Source organism: Gracilinanus agilis, chromosome 4, assembly GCF_016433145.1.
Source record: "Gracilinanus agilis isolate LMUSP501 chromosome 4, AgileGrace, whole genome shotgun sequence".
NCBI lineage: Eukaryota > Metazoa > Chordata > Mammalia > Didelphimorphia > Didelphidae > Gracilinanus > Gracilinanus agilis.
The window spans coordinates 255,624,094-255,641,964 of record NC_058133.1 but is presented as its reverse complement, the minus strand read 5'-3'; positions in this window follow the sequence as shown (position 1 = coordinate 255,641,964).

Genomic DNA, 17,871 nt, shown 5'->3' with positions numbered 1-17,871 from the left:
TAGTCCCTCCCCTCATAGGACTTACAGTCTATTAAGGTACTAGAATAGGTATACAAAGAACTAGAATACAAATGAGAATATGTTAATCACAATAGAGAGGTTTATTGAGTGCTGTGTGAGGTTTTAAGGGGATTGGGGAGGAAGGTTTGTTAGTGATTATGGGAATCAGGAAAGGCTTCATGAAAAAAGAGATAGAAATTTGAACTGTAGGATGTCAAAAGCTGGAGTTGGGCCAGAGACAATTCCAACATTAACTAAGGTGAGAAAAATCACAGAGATCATACAGATCATGTTTGGGGACTGATGCATAATGCAGCTTTGCTAGATCATAGAATCCATAAAGAAGAATAATGTCACATAAGGTTAGGAAAATAGGTTGGAATCATTCATTCAAATAAAAAGAATTCATTACATACTTATGGTGTGCAAAGCACTGTGCTAAGCTCTGGGGATACAAAGAAAACAATCCTTTCTTTCGAGGAATTTACAATGTAATGGGAAGAGACAATGAAACTAAGTACACCAAAATATACTGAGTAGATTGTGGAGCCTTGAATGTGAGCTGAGGAGTCTGGACTGTGTTTAGTAGGTAAGAGGACACCATCAGAGTCTTGAGTGGAGGAATGACGATCAAAATGGTGCAGAAGGAAAATTTGGAAGTAGCATCATAATAATAGCTAGCATTTATATGATCTTTTAGGTTTGTAAACTACTTTACAAATATTCTCATTTTATCCTCCCCACAACCCTGGAAGACAGAGTCTATTATTACCACATTTTTTAGAGATGAAGAAACTGAGCAGACTTGCCCTGTAAATGTCTGAGGTCATATTCAAGCTCAGGTCTTCCTCATTCCATTGCTCAAACCACTGAACCATTTTGGATTGGGATGGGAGGAACCTGGTTAGAGATGGAGCAGTCAGTTAAGTAGATTGCTTGTTGTAGACCAAGAAGAAGGAAACAATACTAAAAATTAAGGTTGGTGTCAGTGGAAATAGAAAAGAGGGCAATTGTAGAAGAGGTTTGGGGAATTTGGAACTGACCCAACTTGGAAGCTAATTGGATAGGTATAGGGGTGGAGGTGCAAGGAGGATGGAGTCATGGATGACATGCAGGTATAATACTATTTCTTCCAGATCAGACCTGAACAAAAAGACCTCAATCCCTCTTCCTTTAATGGACATGGTAGAAATGAACTGCCAAAGTGCCAATTGGGTTCAGGCTGGGGCTTTGAAGCCATTTAAGGGGATGCTGTCCATTCCAAGCATGAATAAGAGAGGGGTGAAGTCAGAGAGAATGAGATAGAGAAATTGGCAGCTTTCCAGCTCTTTGTGAATCAGTTCTCCCTTAGGGGTTTTCTTTGTGTAAGGATAATATTAACAAATAATAACAATGATTACTATGATGATGCAAGATTATCCAGATGTACTTATGTATGTAGTTCTACATATAAAATTTAAATTTAAATTAAACATAAAAGCAGAAAGTGACCTGCTATTGTATATGAATTCCCACTGAAGATGAGAATGAGATAATAGCAATAATAATGAAAATAGTTCACATTTATATAGCACTTTGAGTTTTGTAAAGCACTTTCCTGACAACATCTCTATGAGGAAGATAATATATCTATATTAGATAGGTATATAACCAATATATAAGATATAGCCACTATATATTAAAATTATATGTATATTATTCATATCTATATTATGAAGGCATATAATCTATATATGATATAGGTATATAATCTGTGGGCATAGGTAACAGACAGGTATATAATATAGGTATATAACAAGTATTATTATAATCATTTTACAGATTAGGAAACAGAGGAGGGTAAAGTGTGCCTTGCTTAGGGTCAGACAGATAATAAAGGCTGAAGCCAGGACTCAAACCCAGATGGATCTTTTGTCTCTAAAAGCAGTATTTATTCCAGTATGGCCTTGGAATCCAGAACATCAAATATACTCAAGTTCATAAATAAGGACAAAAAAGCTAGTGGTCAAAGATGGAAAAATCTGAGTTTACATCATTTTGTATCATCTTCTGCCTGTCAATTTTCACTGCATTCAATTGGGCTGTTAAAATGATGATTATTGCTCTCTCTGGAGAATAGGGAAAAGTTGGCAGACTTTCAGGCTGTTCTTTTATAAGGTCTATACTTTGGTAGAGTGACTACTGTTTATAGTTTCATCCTTAGCTGTGCAGATTCTTGTCCTCATCAATTCAATTAGGTATGGTCAAGTCCTGGTGAAGGAATTCATGCTAACCACAAAGTTGGCCTCCAGGAAGGACAAGAAATACTTGAAACAATAGCAGCATTGCATTTTTACAAAAACAGAAACCAAGACTCAGAGAGTTTTAAGTAACTTGCCCATGGTTAGGTAGCAAGTGAATGTCCTAGGAAGGATTAAAACTCAGGACTTTCTGACTCCAATTGCATTTGTACATCCATTATGCCATAACGTTTTACAATAATTTTTGCTTAAGGCATCCAGAGTCAGTCAATTAACATTGATAATGGACCTATTAAGTGCCAGGAACAATACTGATCACAAAGGGATAGAAAGAAAAGCATAAAATAATCCCTGCCTTCAAGAAGTTTATAATCTAATGAGGAAGACAACAGATAAAAAGCAGCTGAGAAGGGGGTGATGTTGGTGTGGGAGCATGATGAAATCTGTAGCTGGGATGGGCAATGATCTGAGGGAATGAGAATTAAAGAGTTAATTTCTTCCTCCAGGGTGATGGATTGCTGCAAATCACAAACAGGAGAGAGAGCCTATCTTTTTTTTCTGAACCCTTTTACATCTGCTTTCTTCAAATTTAGGGTACACACCAGATGGTTCCTGGTTTTCCTTTCTATCTCTATGACAAGTTTTCATATGTAATGTGGTCATGTCCACCTTAGGCTTCCAACATTTCTACAGCAACACCATCAGGCCCACTTCTCAATGTAACCCAAGATTCCAGTTAATTTTTTGGCAGCCACTTTACACAATTGACTCACACTGAGCTTGTAGGCTAGAGCCTTTTCATAGTAACTGATCTCTCTTCATGCCTCTCCCATCTTGTACTTGTGAAGATGATTTTTGTACCAAATGTACGACTTGACATTTATCCCTCCTGAATTTCATCTTGTTAGATTCAGCTCGAATGTTCTACCCTACTAAGATCTCTTTAGATCCTGACTTCATTGTTGGTGAGGATCAGATTGAAAATAACAGTTCTCCTTATTGCTTTTTCTAAAGAAGGATTGAAACAAATACTAAGTCTAATACATTTCTATCAAATTTAGGAGTGACCAACTTCAGCTCTGGGGAACCCTGGTCTCTAATAACAAAAGCTGGTTTTAGGGCAGCACAGTGGTTAGAGAGTCAATAGGACCTAGCTTCAAATCTGGCCCAACACTTTCCTAGCTGTGTGGCCCTGGGCAAGTCATTTAACCCTAATTGCCTAGCCTTTGTTGCTCTTCTGTCTTAGAATTGGTACTAAGACTTCTAACAGGAAGTTAGAAAAAAAGTTTCCTTTTTTTCAAATTCTTTGGCTCCTTATCCTCCCATTCTGGTGCCCTGAGGAGGATTTCCTGAAATATTAGATTTGGGATCACATCTAGAGTTTCTTCAAAGTAGAGAGTAGAAAAGTACTCAGTGGACAAGGTAAATCCCAGAATTTGAAAGTTCACAAGGCCCTCAGTGGCCATCTAGTACAATCCACACATACCAGGAACCCCCATTTTGTTATTCAATCATATCTGAGTTTTTGTGACCCCATTTGGGGTTTTCTTGGCAATGATACTGGAGCAGTTTCCCATTTCCTTCTTAAATAATGGCATCCAGAATGGAATAAAATATCCCAAATGCCCTCTGACGAGGGCAGAATATAGGGGAAATGTCATCTCCTAATTCCTAGAAGGCCTTTCTCTCCATGTAGTCCAAGATTCCATTAGGTTTCTTGGCAGCCATACCACATAACTGACTCATATTGAGCTGGCAGTCCAGATCTTTTTCAGAATAACTGCTCTCTGTTCATACCTCCTCCATTTTGTACTTGTGAAACTTATTTTTGTATCCAAGTATAGGACATTACATTCATCACTACTGAATTTCATCTTGTTAGATTCAGTTCAATGCTCTTGTCTACCAAGTTCTTTTTGGAGTCTTGCTTGGTGTGATCTGTGAATCTGATGAGCACACCATCTATGCCTTTATCCAAATCACTGAGAAAAGTACTATACAGCACAAGGGAAAGTACAAATCCCTGGGGTGCTCCACTGGAAACCTGGAACCTGACATTTAGATTGAACCATTAACAACTATTCTTTGCATCCAGCCATCCTACCAGCTCTAAATGCATCTAATTGCTTTCTTATTTTATCTATAGCTGTCTCTCCATCTTTTCCACAAGAATAATATGAAGTATTCTGTCAAAAAACTTTACTAAAATCTAGGTGAAACATAGCTACAGTATACCTCTCATTTGTTAGTCTAGTAATTCTATCAAAAAAGGAAAGGAGGCTAGTTGACCACAATGTGTTCTTTTTAAAAAACTCTTATCTTTTGTTTTAGAATCAATACTAAATATTAATTCTAACACAGAAAAGTGGTAAGGGCTAGGCAATGGGGGGTTAAATGACATTTTCAGGGTCAAACAGCTAGAAAGGATCTGAGAACAGTGAACTCAGGACCTCCTATCTCTCTCTAGGCCTGGTTTTCAATCCATTGAGCTATCTAGCGGCTTCCATAATCTGGTCTTAAATAAAACAATGCTGGCTCCTCATAATCACTTTTCCCCTTTCTACATGTTTACCAACTATCTCATTGATGATCCACTCGAGAATTTTCCAAGGAACTGAAGTCAAGTTCATTGGCCTATAGTTTTCAGATTCTGTTCTTTCCTTTTTCGAAAACTGAGACAGCATTTGCCTTTCTTCAATTTTGTGGCACCTCTCCTGTTTTCCATGATCTTTTAATCATCGCTGCTGGTGGCTCAGAAATCACGTCAGTCCATTCTTTCAATCCCTGACAATGTCATTTATCTGGGTCAGGAGATTTGAATTCATCAAGGACAGCTATCTCTTTACTTAACTTGGGTATGTTCTCTTTATTATTCATTTTTCTGTTTTTTTTTTTTGTTTTTATTATTAAAAAAGTAATTTTCCTTAATAGAAAGAAAAGAAGAAATGCTGTTTTCTCTCTGTTGACAGGTGTGATACCATTTACCTCACACAAAAGTCTGCTCCTTTCTTTGATCTTTTTTCTGCCAATATGGCTTTAAAATTCTTTTAAAAAATGTCAGCCCTGCAGCTTACAAAGGAAAAGCCAGAATTCTTTTTGAAGGGAACACTGCCCCAATTTTACACTTATCTGTCATGAATGTGACTATAAACAAGGCAGATAATGGAAGACAAGCCCAAAAGCTGTTAAAATGAATGGAAAAATCATTCTGAGCTTTAGCATACCTGACAGGACGGAACTACACTCATATTCATCCTCTGTTACTTGGTCTTGCTTCCATCTTCTGTACATGTCTTCAAAATCTAGGTGAGTTAGCAAGTTTCCTGTGAATCCACATAGATCTCTTTGGGAAAATACCCTTTTATTTCCCTTCTCAATGGAACTGTTCCTTTTTGTGACTTCAGAATTCCATGCTTGAGCAACTCCTATGGGATCCTACTTATCTTTCTGCTGAATCCTTTGAAATCTGTTTCCCTAAACTCTAAGGTGCATGGCAGACTCCTTCTGGATTTTTCTCCCAGAGTTATCACCTCTTCCCAGAGTTGCCATCATCTCTACTCCATATGGGATATGAAATAACATCCCTAGTGCTTTGTGAACTTTAAAAGTACTATATAAATATTAGGAACAACCACAACAATAGCCTTATTAGTGAGAAGGGGATTCAGAATAGAATTTCCCTAGGTTCCTTCTACTTTTGAAACATGAAATTACTACTAATGGAAGTCCAGAAATCATTAGCTGCTTATCTTTTGGGAGAGGAAGAGCAGGGAGAATGAGAATGAGAGAGGAGAGGAGAGGAATGGGGAGAGGCAGGGAGGAGGAAGGAGAAGGGAGGAGAAGAAAGGGATCAAACAGATGCCTGGATAATTGAAGTCCTGCTTTAACATTATATTATGCTTCTCTGTCAGGTTTGTGAAACTTTTCCCTAACTCTTCATCTATTCCCTTTTTCTGTCAAATTCTAATAACAAAATCATTTTAATTTCTCCCTTCACTGATCTTCTTCTTTCTGGTTCCAGTATGAGCATACCCTCTTAATACAGAGTATCTTATTGCCACTCCCACCCCCTGCTTTTCCTATACTGTTCATTTTAAATCATGTATGCTGTGTAAATAGAATTAGCTCATCCTCATTCATTGTTAAGACTCTAGCCACCAGAAATAATGTCACCTCACCCAACTTAGTGGGGAGGGGAAATTAGTTACCCACACGTGACAATAAGTAACAAATCAAGAACAAGGGACTGCCCTTTGGGCAATCCAAAACAATGTTGAAGCTGCCATTTGTCCACTTGAAATTAGAGGTGGACGCAGGAAGTGACGGGGTAACTTCCTGTGGAGGCAGTTGGGGCTTTGAACTTGGTGTGGAAGGATCTCAGGTGTGACCTCAGGCAGCTTCCCTCCGAATTGTCACGTGGATAGTTAGGCTGACTTCCTTTCACCTCCCTTGGCGTTTCTAGAGTCTCTACTCTCAAGGAGGCTTCTTTGCCTCTCTAATTGTCAAAGGCCTTGCGGCTAGTAGCCTTGTTTAATTAACCTCTAAACTCTCACCCAGTCTGGACCTCTGGTGGTCCAGACCAGAGTTTCTCTCTCTCTATTTCCCTACCTTCAACCTTCCTAATTGTAAATAAACTTCTATAAAAGGCATTCTGACTTGGATCTATTTTTAATTATACCATACTTTAAATATATCTAATTTCCCCTCTTACAATGCCTATCTAGAGCCATGGGTTTCATTCCTCCAAGACAATGTTTTCTATGAGATTAAATTTGCCTCCTTGCTTTAGGACCTCTAATTCCTTTTGTTCGTTACCTATATTTGGGTATTTATGTAGAAACAATTGTGACGTTATGTTTTACTATTGATGCTTTTTTCAAATTTTGTCTTCTGTAAAATTTTGAGTATTTCAATTATTTTTCTTCTGTTTTATGATTGCTTTCTATGGAATATAACTTGGAGGTCATGCACAAATAGTCTTTTCCCTTTTAGTTTAACTTTCTTTTGATTAGATTTATAAAGTATCTGGAAAACAAATTATTACTAGCTTTTGTCAGATGTGCTTTATTTCAGGTCAGCAGTCTATCATCCCTATTTTCTAAGCTGTGGTCTAGAAATCCAAGTTCGATTTTAGGTACCACTTAGCTACTTACTCCCAGATTAATTTTTCTCTTCGGAATCCCTTGCCTTCAATGAATAAGAGTAGGGAAAACATAATCTAGGCCCCTATGGTTTTCAGTTTCTTGTCAAGACTTCATAATTGTTGGCAATATATATTTTAAAACCCTTACCTTCTGTCTTAGAATCAATACTGTGTATTGGTTCCAAGGCAGGAGAGTGGTACAGGCTAGGTGATTGGGGGTGGGGGGGCGGGGAAGTTAAGTGACTTGTCCAGGGTCACATAGCTATGAAGTGTCTGAGGTCAGATTTGAACCCAGGACCTCCCATCTCTGGCCTGGCTCTCTATCCACTGAGCAACCTAGCTGCATCTATCTATCTATCTATCTATCTATCTATCTATCTATCTATCTATCTATCTATCTATCTATCTATGTCTATCTGTCTATCTATATCAGTGATTCCCAAAAGGGGTGCTACTGCCCCCTGATGGGTGCTGTAGCAATCCAGGGTGGGACAGTGATGGCCACAGGTACATTTATCTTTCCTATTAAATGCTATTAAAATTTTTAAAAATTAATTTCCAGGAGGCTAAGTAATATTTTTTTCTGGAAAGGGGGCAGTAGGCCAAAAAAGTTTGGGAACCACTGATCTATATCTATACACACATATACATAATTTAAAAAATGTCCCTTCTGGAAGTGTCATTGATGCCATGTAAATTACCAGAAATGGATAGTTAACATCTAATTTGATAAGTCTGGAGTGGTTCTCTGTTATATGCTTTGGATATTGTAATATAGGATTTTTAACCTTGCCATGTTGGTTTTAGGGCAACCTGTCAGTTGCCCTGGATGGAATGTTGGCAGTGGCATGAGACATAGGGCACAACTGCCAGTTGAGCCAAGAGTATATAAAGCCCTGGAGATCCAGGGATGTGTTCTGTTCTTACCTGACTTCGTCCTGAACACTCACTTACCCCTTACCACCCCCTTGGGGTAAGTTGTTTTTTTTTTTAAACCCTTACTTTTGGCCTTGGAATCAATACAGTGTATTGGCTCCACGGCAGAAGAATGGTAAGGGCTAGGCAATGGGGGTTAAGTGACTTGCCCAGGATCACACAGCTGGGAAGTGTCTAAGGTCAGATTTGAACCTAGGACCTCCCATCTCTAGGCCTGGCTGTCTATCCACTGAGCTACCCAGCTGCCCCCAAAGAGCTTCTGTTCTAATAAATAATTCTTTTCCTTTCTGTGTAGTGCTCTTCCCCTCTAATATATTGACAAGAATCTTCCCCTCTCTTCAACCATATTTTCTCTCTCTCTGCCTTTCTGTCTCTGTCACTGTCTTTCTCTCTCTCTGTACCCCCATCCCCAATTGAAGTCTAACTTTCTTATTCTTTCTAACAACATGAGGAAAATCAGTCTATGCTTAGAAAATAGATGACAGAAACTGTTAACAGATGGAACAATTCGCATCTTGTTATTCAGTTAATTTTCAGTAGCATCCAACTCTTTGTGACCCCCCGTTTCAGGTTTTCTTGGCAGTGGTTTGCCATCCCCTTCTCCAGCTAATTTTACAGATGAGGAAACTGAAGGCAAAAAGAATGAAGTGACTTGCCTAAAGTCACACAGTTACTAGGTGTCTGAAGCCAAATATGAACTTGGGAAGATGAGTCTTCTTGACTTTCCGGTCAGTACTTTATCCACTGTGCCACCTAGCTGCCACAAATCAATTCTAGAAGACAGAAGAAAAGAAATTGGTAGAATATAATAGAAAAACAAACATTTTACATAGTGCAAATCTCTGCAAAATTTCCCTGCTATTCATAAGCACTGAGTCTTTCAGCCTTGTTTTTTTCTTGTTATTAAGACTACCTGTGGGTGCCTATAGCCTGACCCTAATTGCCTTTCAACAAATTATTTTAATTAAATAATTTACTTAAATAAAAATAAATAAATTTACTTAAAAAGAAAATACTTAGGGGGCAGCTGGGTAGCTCAGTGGATTGGGAGCCAGACCTAGAGATGGGAGGTCCTAGGTTCAAATCTGACCTTAGACACTTCCCAGCTGTGTGACCCTGGGCAAGTCACTTAACCCCCATTGCCTAGCCCTTACCACTCTTCTGCCTTGGAACCAAATACACAGTATTGATTCTAAGATGGAAGGTAAGGGTTTAAAAAAAACAAAAAACAACAACAAAAAAGAAAATACTTAACAAAATTCAAGCAAGCATTGACAGACTACTTGAGCTAACTAAACAAGCAACAATAATAACTACTGTTAATACTGTTGATTAAATTAAAATTTAAAACCATCAAAACAGAAAGCTTTTGGCAGGACTGCTGACTAAGCACTGTATATTTCAGCTTGACTTTATGCTGTGCCCCTCATCTTCTAGCAAATCTGGCCAGGGATTAGGTTAATCTGTTGACTAACAACATCATCTATCTTCTCCCAGATCACTGGCATAGTTGCTAGAGACTCATAGTGAAGAGCAGCCAAGGCAGGTTGAGGATTCAGAATCTCTTGACTTTTCAAACTCACAAGGTTTTCTCTTAGACTGGCAACAAGTACATCACAAGTTCCATATTCAGTCATCCAGGACAGGGAAAAGAAATCCAAAACTGAAGAGGTAGTCAAAGGTCTAAACTCAAGTTGATTAATTGAACTTCCCTTTTCTGACTGTTGTGGAGGAGGTATTGATCTGCAGCTAGAATGGAGAAGGACCAGATCTCCCTCTCCACCCCCACCCCCCACCCCCCGTCCCTGCCCCCCAGAATTTCCATAATTACCTGATACTTCTTGACGGTAGAAAGAAGAGAGAACCAGGGTGGAGCTACTTCCTTTTTAATGATCCATAGAAGCACTGGCTCTTTCTGTTCAACAGGAGCATTCTTTTATCATTCCCCAAATGTCCAAATGCTGAGTTACAGATGACTGGGCAGAAGTAGCCACGGAGTTTGTCATCTCCAAAGCACTCAACCAACTGAGTTAACACATATTGTTGGCCAAAAACTGAGAAGGCAACTCAGGGAATGCCCCATTCAATTCCAAGGTACACATTGTTCCTGGGATTGCAGATTGATGCAAACATCTTGAAGAGCAATAAATGCAACGAGTCACAAAACTGATCTTGCCTTTTGACCTAGCAATTCTTTTGCTATGATTCTAACCACCCAAAAAACATTTAAAAAGGAAAAAGATGATCTATATGTGTAAAAATGAACAGTTGCTTAATTTGTAATAACAAAAAAGAGAAACATTTAAGAAAGAGAAAATTAATAAATTATTAGAGTAGAATAATTTGATGTTATAAAATTAAGATGAATATAAAAACAGAGTAATATGTGAATTACTTGAGAAACACAATAATTTTGATATGGCTTCATCTTGTGATAGCATTTGTCTTTTATACATACATTTTTTTTTAACTCTTACCTTCTGTCTTAGGATCAATACTGTATATCGGTTCTAAGGCAGAAGAATAGTAAGGGTTGGGCAATGGGAGTTAAGTGACTTGCCCAAGGTCACACAGTTAACAAATGTCTGAGGCCAGATTTGAACCAGGACCTCCCATCTCTGGACCTGACTCTCAATCCACTGAGTCACCCAGCTGTGCCCTTTTTTGTGTACTTCTATTTACAGTAAACTGACTCAGATTATTTGACATTGATCAGATGAAACTGGATTGAGTTGATTTTCCTCACATTCTGTTATTTCTTTGTCAATTGGATGCTGTAATGTTTTTCCCCCATATACATGTTTCATTGCTCTCTTCTGTTATGTTTTAAATTTTGTGGCTCTTAAGAATGGATATTACTACGAGCTCTTAAGAGCACACTTTAATGACTGTTAAAGATACTATAGTAACTTTTAGTGTGGGGTAGTTATAATGTAGTAATCCAGGTATACATTAATTGTGATATTATTTTAAGAGTGCTCAAAAACTTAACTCTTATACTGCTAATGATTGATCTCTGTAATCTTGAGTCAAATTGAATCCCTAGCCCTTCCCTAAGGCTACACCCCAGAAGACCGGTCAGTTATCTCAGTCTCCTTACTTTACCTTCAATGATCAATTAACATAGGTATCAAACATCAGTAGATACCTTAGACCATATCTGCTCAGGATCCAGATCTTAGCTCTACCTATTGTTTTAGGTCCTGGCAGTTTGCATTTTATGATGATTACCTCATAATGTTAATGTATCAAGCCACTGAGCTCTCCCCTTCCCCCCATACTGTTGTAATCCCAATAAAGGTGACCAGAAGTCAGTTGGCAAGGAAGCTCTTGAACATCAGATCTCTGAACCATCTAAGCTCTTGACCACCAGAGCTTACTGGCTGTCTGTCTACCTTATCCTGAAACTTTCTATGTCTGCATGTCTTTATTCTTGCCTTATGTTCTCTTTCCACTAGTTTTTAACCTGCTACCCATTTTCACTCAGTCCTTGGTTCCCCTTTCTAAGTGGCCAACCCACTAGGAATCTTCGTGGAGCTGCTGGACGGCTTCATATAATTCTTTTTATTTAAACTTTGTTGAATATATTCTCTGTTTAAGAATCTCAGCTGGGCAGGAGAGGATACAAAAAAGTAGTCCCTGCCATAAAGGAATTTGTAATCAATCTAGATGGGTCTCTGGGTCTTAGAAAAAATGAAAAAGAAAAATATGATCTTATTCAGATGAATCATATTCTTTTCAGTTCACATCAGTTTAGGCCCTTAACCACATCATAAAAATCTTTAACAATATTACTTAATTCATTTGATGAAAACAAACCAATACTATAAAACTCAATAGGAACTGGAGTTGAATAAAAAAGGTTTTATATCTGGATAGTATTGAAGCAGAGACTTTCGGAAAGTGAGATTATAAGTCTGAACAAGTCTGAGATTTCTTTTTCTTACTGTTAATGCACTGTCCACATCCGATTTATCACATTGCCAAAGTTTCCTACAGTCAGCTCTCTTTGGAATGCTTCCATTTGGCTGGAGAAGTTTAGAATATGGTTCTTTGAAACGAAGGATGAACAACAACTATGTGTGAGGAAGACATTGGGCTAAACATGTTACAGATATTATATCATTTGAACCTCATGGTAACTCTGGGAGGGAGACATTGAAGATGCCAAGACTGCATCCTAGGCCATTGCCAGTTATCCTGAATTTTGTCTAGTGTGTGGGATGAGATTAAATGTGTAATTCTCAGGGTAACATGTGGCTTGTAACCCTAATATTTTCAGGACCCCAGCAAGAATTGATATCTCCACTCAGAAAAGAGACCATCCTACCCCCATCTCTAACACAAAAGCCCTTTGGCTCCTTTGGCCTCAGTAGGACAATAATCTGTGTCTTTCTCATAACAAGTGTTTTAAAACTTTTAAGTTTTTCCTTTAAGTCTGTATCCCAATAATTTTAAGAATCAGATTTGTATTAGTGCCCAGTTAGATATTAGGATTTCCCCTTAAACCCTCTTTAAGCTGAAAATACACCCCCTTCCTCCCCTTTCTCTAAACAAACCTTTGTACAAATCTCTTACTCCTTCTACCTGCCCAATTTAAATTCCAAAGGTGCTTAATTTGAATACCAGAGGCCTCAGATGATTTAGTAAGGAAGATAAGGCCCCAAAGGATGTACAATAGGAAGTCTCTTTCCCAGGAGAACTTTTCCAACTTTAGCAACTCCCTTATCTTTGTACCAAAAGTGTCAAAAGATGTTCTATGTGTATACATTTTAACACCTCTGACCTAACAGATTGTCCTTTAAACTTTTAGTTTAGAAGTCAAGAGCTCCCAGTCACTGGATTCTAACTTGAACAAAAGGATGGGAGGAGGGAGATAAGGGAGAAAGTTTGTTATTGTGACTTCTATAAATTGGTGGTGTTGGCTTTGATATTTGGGCATTACTTGAGCACCCAAACTGGGGAATATCTCTTTCGTTCGAAAGCAATAAAGTCTACATCTTTGCATCTTCTTCTCCAGTTCTGTGGTAGTATTTTCATTCAATGGGAGAGTCCACCAGTAGAGACTCTCCCAGACCCAGATTTGATAAATCAGGTTGAGGGTAACTGACAGACTTCAAACTTATTAATGAGTTAGGGGAAATGTCTACTCCAACCATGTGAAGGCTTCCTGTGGAGGGATGGATGGATGAGAACAATTTATTCCATTGGTCATGAAGACAGATGAAGTAGGCTCCATGGAGTGTTTAGAGCTTAGTCAGATGCTGAAGACACCAAGCTTATCCACTGGGAGGTGGGTGCTATTATTAGCCCCGTTTTATAGTTTTGGAAACTGAAGCAAAGAAGGGTTGAGTGATTTGCCCAAGGTTACATAGCCAGTAAGTATCTGAGGCTGGACTTGAACTTAGAACTTCCTGGCTTCAACCTCAACATGCTGTCCTCCATGCTACCTAGAATATGTGTCAAGATCTTATGAATTAGTACCAAATCATGGGATCAAATGATTTTTAGCAAAAAGAGCACATGTTGTATATTTTAAGTTATTTGTGTGTATGTGTATTTGTGTATATTACATGTTATATGTATTTATTAAAAGTTATGTTTTATTGTATGCCAATAAATTCATTATTTTAAGTTGTCTCAGTTAATTTGCACATCACTGTCCAAGAAAATATGGGAGAACATATATGCTTTCATCAAGACTGAAATCAGCAAAGCCAGATCTGTTGACTACATTGACTATAATTATCTAGAAAGAGTGAAAAATAGAGTTAAAGGAGGCAGATTTCCACAGGTTTTAACATGTAGACAGCATTTTTCATCATGAATCCCTTATGGTTTATCCAGAGAAAGAACTGTGGGAGTAGAAACACAGAAGAAAAACAAATGCTTGATCACATGGGTTGATGGGGATATGATTAGGGATGTAGACTCTAAGTAATCACCTTAGTACAAATATCAATAATATAGAAATAGGTCTTGATCAATGACACATATAAAACCCAGTGGAATTGAGTGCTGGCTACGGGAGTGGGGTGGAAGGAGGGGAGGGAAAGAACATGAATCATGTAACCATGGAAAAATTCTCTTAATCAATTAAATAAAATAAAAAATAGGGGGCAGCTGGGTAGCTCAGTGGAGTGAGAGTCAGGCCTAGAGACAGGAGGTCCTAGGTTCAAACCCGGCCTCAGCCACTTCCCAGCTGTGTGACCCTGGGCAAGTCACTTGACCCCCATTGCCCACCCTTACCAGTCTTCCACCTATGAGACAGTACACCAAAGTACAAGGGTTAAAAAAAAAATAAAAATAATAAAAAATAATAAAGATGACAAGAAAAAAACTCCAATGATTCCCAATTAAAAAAAAACAACGAATCCCTTGTGGTTATCTTGGAAACTTGTGTTACTGATAATGGTTTAGTCCTTCACAGTTGATCATCATATAATATTTCTGTTACTGTATACATTGTTCTCCTGATTCTGTTTACTTCATTTTGCATCAGTTCATATGTCTTTCCAGATTTTTCTGAATTTGTTCTGTTTGGAAAAGATAGTTATTTGTGCTAATATGTAATAAACTTATGGTTATTATTTTAAAATTAATTCATATTTAAAACATGTTTTAATTTATAATATGGTAAATATTGATAACTATAACCTATATAAACAACATTTTGTTTATATATGGGTCTTCTTTGGGATCTTTGAGGTCCTCGATAATTTATTTTATTTTATTCATTTAATTTAATTAATTTAGAATATTTTTCCGTGGTTACATGATTCATGCTCTTTCTCTCCCCTCCTCCCTCTTCCTACCCCTCGCTTATAGTTAGTGCGCAATTCCACTGGGTTTTACATGTGCTATCCTCAAGAATTTTTAAGAGTGTAAAGCTGAGGGGGAAGCTGGATAGCTCAGTGGATTGAGAATCAGGCCTAGAGATGGAAGGTCCTGGGTTCAAACCTGGCCTCAGACACTTCCTAGCTATGTGACCCTGGGCAAGTCACTTAACCCCCATTGCCTAGCCCTTACCAGAAGCCTTGGAATCAGTATATAGTGTTCATTCTACGGCTGAAGGTAAGGGTTAAAAAAAAAAAGAGTGTAAAGGGGTCCCAGAGAAAAAGTTTAAGGACTGCTGTTGTGGAAGGCTCAGTAGGTATTTGTTGATTCAATAAATCCATCAATTAACAAGCATTTATGAAGTGCCTGTTATGTGCTAGCACTGTGTTAGGTGCTAGGGATACATAGAAAAAAAATGAAATAGTCCCTGCTATTCTAATTAAGAAGATATCTTATACATAAATAAGTAATTATATCAATTATAATTGTCTGAGAGTATTGCTATTTTTTCTCTTCCTTTTTACTTCAACTTTAAATATTCTAGATTAAGTACTCATTTCTTCTTCCCTCGATTACGCTAAGAATCTCCTCATTTATTTTTCTTCAGTCTTTGCCCTTGCTAACCTATTCTTTACATAACTCACTGCTCAAGTGTTGTTCTGGTGACATTGGTTATTTTATTCTTGTTAAAAACTTTGAGCATCTGCATTGTCTACCAAATAAAATATGACTTGATATTGGAATTCAAGACCTTCTACAATTTAGTCAACCTTTCTAGTCTTATCTCATGCTGTTTTTCATAGTCTGTTCTGGCCAGATTATTCTCTGTGACAGCCTTCTTACCCTGACTGCTCTCATCTCTATACCTTTGCTTACATTGGCCCTGTGCCTAGAATAGATCCCTACATTGCCCCATATCTCTGTCCAATAAAGTCTCTCTCTTCTTCCAAGATCTAACTCAGTCAGCATATCCTCCAGCATTTTCCCTTTTATTTTAAAGTGATCTCAATTTTTTCATTGTAATTTGCTGGATATATAATGTCTTTTTCCACCCTCCCCCAATTATATTGAACTTCCTTAAGAGTAGGGCTTTGTGTTCTTGTATTCTCATTGCTCAGCCCAGCACCTCCCACAAAGTATAAGATTAATATATTTTTGTTGAATTGAAATGAACTAATAAACATACGTTCCATTTGCATAGCAATTTACCCCTGACAGAGATTTACATGTATTTTCTCATTGAATTCTACCAATTCTGTGATACATATACATTATATATAGAGAGAGAGACACACATACATACATATAGCTATATTTATAGATGAGAAAATTTCATGGAGAAACTCCAGAGAAATTTCAAAAGCATGTATAGGATTTCCCCAGTCCCTAGTAACAAGGTCCTCCTGCAGAGAGGCATTCAATATACAATACAGGTATCAGGTAAAGGATAGTGTTATTTTCTCTATCACAGAAACTACATAAAATGCAAAGGTCTCATAGGTACATGTAAACAAAATCTTAACAGTCCATAATAAATAACTCATTAGGCCCATTGTACTATTCCTTTGTAGAATTGCTGAACAGCTAATTCATGTTCCTCACAAACTTATACTGCCCCAGTGACCTAGAACAGTTTTTAAGGGTTCAGATTTCTGGCCAGGTCAGGCATGGTTTTTGATAGTTCTTTGGGTATGGAATCATCTTGGAAATGTTCTTTCCTGAACAGTGAACTAGTAGAAACTTCCCCTCCATTTATCTGATGCCTTAATGGACCTTGCCAGGCAACCATCAAGGCTGGAAATGTGTATTTTAGGGAATAACTAGTTACTGTCATGTATTTGTGCTCAGAGGAGAAAAATCCCCTTTTCCCCTATTGCTGGAAGTCCAAGGGAGAGAAAGTGCTGGAAAAGAGATTCTTAAGTATGTTAGAACAATTTTCCCTTGGATCTTTTTTTTTTCCTTTCTTTTTTTACATACCAGTGCAATCTTTAATAATCATTTTCTGACATTTGGTTTTTATGTTCTCTTCTCCCCTTCCCAATATGGTAGGTAATATATCAGTTATATATGTGTTATTAAATAATACATATTTCTATGTTTATCATATTGTGAAAGAAGATACATCTTTTATATTAGAGAAAAATTCACGGAGGAAATAAAATGAATGATATGCTTCAATCTGCATTGGTGGATAGCCTTTTTCATCATGAGTCCCTTGGTGTTGTCCTGGGTTCTTGCATTGTTGATAATGCAAGTTAAGTCTTTCACAGTTGACCATTATACATTATTGCTATTACTGTGTTCAGTGTTCTGGTTCTGCTCGCTTATTGCATTATTCATTCATTCCAGGTTTTTTTTGTCTTGTCATTTCTTATGGAATAATAATATTCCATTATAATCATATACCACAACTTGTTCAGCCGTTCTTCAATTGATAGGCAACCCTTCGGTTTCCAATTTTTTGCCACCACAAAAAGAGCTGCTCTAAATATTTTTGTACAAGTCCTTTCCCCTTTTTTTTTTATCTCTTTGGAATATGACCTAGTAGTGTTATTGTTAGATCAAAGGGTATGCACAGTTTTATGGCCTTTGGGGAATTTCCTTGCATCTTTCCCAGAGAGGCTCTTCCTATACACATTTGTCCTCCTGAGTCTGTCAGTCTTCAGGAGAGAGTTACAGCCATTGGAGATATCCACTATGCATTCCCAGAAATGC